This window comes from Puma concolor, chromosome C1, assembly GCF_028749965.1.
Source record: "Puma concolor isolate L17-30 chromosome C1, mPumCon1.1.hap2, whole genome shotgun sequence".
Classification (NCBI taxonomy): Eukaryota; Metazoa; Chordata; class Mammalia; order Carnivora; family Felidae; genus Puma; species Puma concolor.
In genome coordinates, this window is record NC_141674.1 from 95,857,720 (window position 1) to 95,863,721 (window position 6,002).

Consider the following 6,002-nt stretch of genomic DNA (forward strand, 5'->3'; position numbering starts at 1 on the left):
TTTCCTTCAGCATGGGCTGAGCGGGGCCCATGGAAGGGATTTCAGCAAAGGGCATAGGGAACATGATCTGACTCAACCTATCATCAGGACACTCTGGCTGCTGAGCTGAGACGAACCTGTGAAGGGGCAAGGGTGGGAGCAGAGAGACCAGTTAGGAGAAAGTGGAGTGTGAGCGAGGAGTCCAGGATAACGCCAACATTTTTTTGCCAGTAATCAAGATAGTGAAGATTGTGGCCGGAGCGGGCTTGGGAGTTCCATTTTGGACGTACTAAGTGTTAGGAGCAGGTCACATCCTAGAGTTGCACGGTAGGCAGTTGGGTAGGAGTCTGGAATTGAGGGGAAGAGATCTGGACAGGAGATTCACAGTGAACGTTCAAGAACACGGAGCTGAACAGGATCATGGTGTTGATTGTAGGTAGAGAAGTCCAGGGACTCCCATCATTGAGGTTCGGAGATGAAGAGGAGTTAGCAAAGGAGAACATGAAGGTCACTGGTGACCTTGATGGGCTGTCAGTGGAGCAGTAGGGGGCAGGCCTGGAGTAGCATAGGAGAAGACAGGAAGAAGGTCATTGGAGACATCAGGTGTGGACTGCCCTGTTAAGGTGGTCGAGACTGCGCTTGTTGGTGAGCTAATGGGAGTGGTCCACTGAGGAGGAAAACTGAGCAGGCTACGTGGACGGAATCTAGCATACAAGTACAGGGGCTGAGCCAGATGGGAGTATGGGCAGGCATGGCGGTGGGAGGAAAGACAGTACGGGGTCAGAGAAACTGGTAGGTCACAAAGAACTGATAAAAAGTACCATGAGGAAGTGTCCTACAAAGTAGTAGGAGACAGAAAGGACTGATGCTTTCTGTTCTGGGCCAGCTGCTATGCTTCAGGAAGGGGAGTTTGAAGTGGGCCTTTAAGGGTAGAATTTCAACAGGTAAATGTGCGGAAGTGTCACAGGCAGGTTTGCAGAATACGGGAGCGAGAAATTACCTAGTTTCGGCTGACATTAATGTGGAAATAATGGGCTAAGAAGTAGATCGGGACCATGTTGTGGCGAGCCTTGAAAGGAGAAGGTGACCGTCCAGTAGGGAGAGCTAGAAAAGTAGGGCCTGCTGTTCATTCAGGTGCCACCGAGAAGGTGGGTACAGGGAAATTTCAGAAGAGATCTGGATTTGCAAGAGTAACTCCCCCTGGACTAATGGTCTTTTCAGTCGTCATTCCTCACTTCGTTTTCCAAAACCCTTTCTCTAATGATCTGAGTCATGTGGTTGTGATCATTCGCAAACAAGAGCTCAGTTTATGTTTTTTTAATTCTTTTAATGTTTTTATTTATTTTTGAGAGAGCGCAAGCAGGGGAGGGGTAGAGGTGGGGAGACCCATAATCCGAAGCAGGCTCCAGGTTCTGAGCTGTCGGCACAGAGCCTGACACAGGTCTCGAACTCACAGACTGAAATCATGACCTGAGCTACAGTTGGACGCTTAACTGAACCACCCAGGCGCCCCTACTTTTTTTTAATGTGTATTTATTTTTGAGAGGGTGCACATAGGGAAGGGGCCGAGAGATAGGAAGACAGAGGAGAGTCTGACGCGGGACTCAAACCCACAAACTGAGATCGTGACCTGTGCCGAAGTTGGACGCTTAACCGACTGAACATCCCAGGTGCCGTGAAAGCTCAGAGAACCAGCATTAATACTTGGGCACACAAAGGTAGTGGAGAGGGTTGAAGAGAAAAATCTCCTTTGTTAACTCTGTTCCTCTGACCTGATTGTGCCCCCCTCAGACCTTTTGGCTCGTCGCGGGCATACAGCCACCCTCAGTTCCACCCTCACACCCTCCCCCTGCTCTTGCTCTGACTCCCCCCGCGTGAGACAGCCTCTGTCCCTCCCAGCCCTCCCCTTGGCATCTGCCAGCGTAATTGACAAGTCGAGTAAGGGAGCGTTTTTCCTCAGTTCGCTGCTGTTGGGGAGCTGCCAGCTTTCCCACCAAGATCCCATCGTCCAGGCCCTCCCTTGTGGGTGAGAGGAAAGGCACAGGCCACACTGTACCCACCCACCCACCACCACCACCCCCGCCGCGACCACCTTGCCCCTCCCATCCCCAGGGGCCCCGGTTGAGCGGGTTGGGGAGTTTGAAGGAGCCGCCGGGATGAAGGGAAAAGCCTGCAGCCTTCCCAGGTGGGAAAACAGGACGTGGAATTATGGGCCAGGCACTGGGCTCTGCCTGCTTTCCTGGGAGGGGATGCATGTAATGGAGGAGTTTAAAGAAGATATTTGATCCCCACACTCCCAGCGGGGTCCTGAAGCCAAGGCCAGCGGATTTGGCATTCTTTGGGCCCTTGAAATCTCTGCTGGAGAGCCTAACCCCTTGTTTTCTGGGATATAAATGGTCTTATCTTAACAGATGCTTGGGACCTCAGATCAGGGATTCTAGCACCTGCCTCAGTCAGTCTGGCCCAGTGCTCCCTGTGATAAGGAGAAGGCTCTCTAGGCTGGTCCTGCGGAGCTGGAGCTGTCGCTGTGGCCCATGCACCTCGCAGGCTTGGAGTGAGAGCCTGCAGGCCTTCCAGTCCCAAGCCTGAGTCCGTGTAGGGATTTCGGGAGCTACACTTAGCCCATTTGGAAGAATCTGGTTTTTTGGGTTTGTGTGTGTGTGTGTGTGTGTGTGTGTGTGTGTGTGTGTGTGTTTGCCTTTTTAAAGCAAATTTATGCTGAGACCCTCCGCTTTCCCACCACTTCTACGCAAATGACTACGAATGCTGCCTTGTGGGCAGCTCAGTCCCTGGGAGACAATGCCTGGACTGTGGCCAGTAGTGGGGGCTGGAGGTAGGGAAGCCTGAACACCCAACTCTCAACTTCCTTCCCCACTGCCCCGCCCTGACTGAGCCTCCATCAGTACAATGGAGGAAGGAGAATCCGGCAGACTCCATGTCCCCGGGAGGGGTGGAGATCCCTGGCAGTGCAGGTTAGGAAAAACTTCTTGGGTAGAGAACGCCTGGGGCCAGATGTCGTTGCCAAATGGACAATGGCAATGGGGGAGAGGGAGTGGGCAGAAAGGGAGACCGTTGGGAGGCCGGGGTAAAAGCAGTATCCTCTGAAATGGGAACTGGGGCCCATGTGGGACTGAGCAGGCTTGGGAGAGAAGCGGCTGCGGTGGCCATCCGAAGGGCCCGAGCTCTGGGCAGCCCAGTGACACTGAGGCCCCTGGACAGCCTGCACGAGAACAAGATTGGCCTGGGCAGCTGGCGTGGAGAAGCCAAAGCCACCGGGGGTTACAGAGGGCATGCACAACAGCTTAGGGACTGGGCTAGCAACGGGCCTTGGGAGCGGCTGAGGGGGCCTTGACCGCGGCGGGCCTTACCGACGCAAGAGCCGGGCTCAGCCCAGGGCTCGCCCTGAAGACTGTGTTCGGTGCGGGAGATACAGAAATGAGTAATGAGTACTTGATACCCTGGAGGTGCTCACAGTCTAGAGGGGAAGACGAACATGCGAAAGGGCAATTTTAAAAGGGGTTCCTGTGGCTGGGTATACAGGCGCAGGTAAGGGCCCCGGGGAGGGCTTCACAGAGGAGGTGCTCTCTGAACTGCAGTGGAAGCTGAGTAAAAAGCCAGTCTGAGGCCATGGGGAACCTGGGTCTCGGAGACCAGCCAGTGCAGAGAGCCACTCAGCAGCACAGGGCCCTGGAAGATAGAGCAGGGGTTGGGGGAGGGGAGCAGTGCCCCCAGAGGAGGCGGAGCAAGTCCACTGGGGTCTGCTGGGGGAGGGCTGGGCCTCCAGACACCAGGCAAATCAGGCCGGCTATGGATGAAGTCACAGTACCTTGAAGACCTTGCCCTCACCTCCCCTATTCTCCCCCGAAGGCGAAGGAAGGTGGGGAGCATTTCCTTGCAGCTGCGGCCTCCTGAGAGACGATGAGAAAGGGAAGGAGGCTGAGGGAAAGGCAGCAGGAAAGGGAAAGCAGCTGGGGCCGGGTGGGGGTGGGGGTGAGCAGAGCCAGAAACAGGAAAGCAGAACGCACCTCTGCCCCTGGAGGGAGGACACGTTCCCCCTACGGCAGTGCCCCCTGAGAGCTGAACCACCCCACCCTGACCATTTGGAGGCAGCTAGGGGGCTTCCCCGGACTGGAGAGAACCAGAGGGGTAGGGGAAGACAGCCCAGAGCCGGTCACGGGCAGGAGAGGGTGGAGGTGTGGAGCAAGCCTCCAGTTTTTGGCCGTGATTCCTAGGCCCTGGAATGGGGCGGTCCTCTTGAGCGCCATGCCCAGAGGGGCATATCTAGAGAGAATGGATTCTGTGGAGTGGAAGCCAGGGCAGCAGCTGTGGCCTGAGGCCTTAGTGTACAGAGTTTGAGGCACCCAGGGACCCGGCAAGAGGCAGCATAAAGGGGAAGTGTCACAGTCCCTTGTCAGATTAGTATCGCCCCAAGCACTGTGTGGAGAGGTAGGCGCCACCCGCCCAAGGGCCCCCTCCCTCAGTGTTCCTCAGAGGCCTCTCTCTGACCAGGACACCAGGATGCCTCCAGAGACACCTGGGGGGCAGGGACACTAGAAGCGGAGGGAGAACGAGGGTGTGAAACTTAGTTTAAAAAAAATAATAAAAGTAAAAAGAAAATAGTACCAAGGGGGTGACTGCAGTCTGGGGTCCTGATCCTGCCCTTATCCCCCAGGGCTGGCTAGGCCTTTCCTCCAGGCCTGTCATCCTGAGCCCCTGACACCTATTGCGAGGGGCGGCTTCAGGGCGCCTCCCACCCCATCCAGGGGGGCGGAGGGGGGGGGGGATCCTAGCAGGAGTGCCACTAGCACCTTTAGGCCACTAGTCCCCAGGGCGACTGAGGGGAGGGGCAGGGGTGAAGTGTGGGGCTTGGCAGAGACTCTAGCGACCGAGGCCTTAGGGAGCAGAGAGCAGATCAGGGCTGGACTCTTCTGAAAGCCATCAGAACTTGGCTCATTCAGCTCTCCAGTCCTTGCCAGGAATGTGAGGGCCCGCGGTTGACTGCGAGGGACAGCTGGGTACAGGAGGGGCTGGCGGTGTTCCCTAGAGCCCATCCTCGGGCAGTGGGGTCCTCAAGCAGTCCCTGCGTCCCTCTCCACACCCCTCCCCACACACGCCATCCTCCATGAGAAAGTGTCAGTTGTTTGCCATTTGGCAAATAACAGCCCACCGGGGTAATATTTGTACAACGTACAAAAACGCCGTACGTTGTCTTCTCTACAATAGAGAAACCTATTGTCTTCTCTGATCCTTGCCACGATCCTGTGAGGTAATAGGGCCCGTATACGTTTTTTTAAACAGAAGAGGAAACCAAGCCTCCATGAAAGTTTTGTTGTTGTTGTTGTTGTTTTGTTTTAGCGGTTTTGCTCTGGGACACGTGGTTTGTGCCTGAACTGAAGGTCAGGTGGTCCAGCCCAGAGCTTCTGCCGTGTTCCTGCATGGAGGACATGCATGATGTCCTTTAAATCTCCAGCAGCCTTGCATTACCCCCATGTCATAGACAAGAAAAATGAGGCTCAGGTTAAGCAACATGCTCAAGCTGACAGGGACAGAAATCCTGTCTGACTCCCAAATGCAGTGCTCATTCCATGGTATTGGCAGAAGTGCCTTAGCTACTCTGGGTCGGGGAGTGACCTGAGGTACCCTGAAAGCTGGAGACATGCCCCTGCTTCCCCAAGATGCAAGCTGTGCTTTTGCTTTTAGGGAGGCCCTGTAGGAAATGGTATGACTTGGGAAAGACAGGGATGCCCCCTACCCCACAGAGAGGAAGCGGGATGTAGTGGGGACAGAGCCAAAGCAGGTCTCTGTTCCTCTGGGCAAGTTGGGGTTCCGATCTTAACCTGGGTGCAGGGGAAGTTCTTGGTGGGCCGGGGTGGGGGGCTCCGGGAAAGAGGGGTCCCGGATCTGAAGGGTTGGAAAGAAAAAGGAAGCCAGGAGATCCCGCAGGCCCGGTAGGGACTCTTCTAGGTCCTGTTCATGGTCAAGGAACATCTAGAGACACAGTGACCACAGAGCCACAGAGAAGC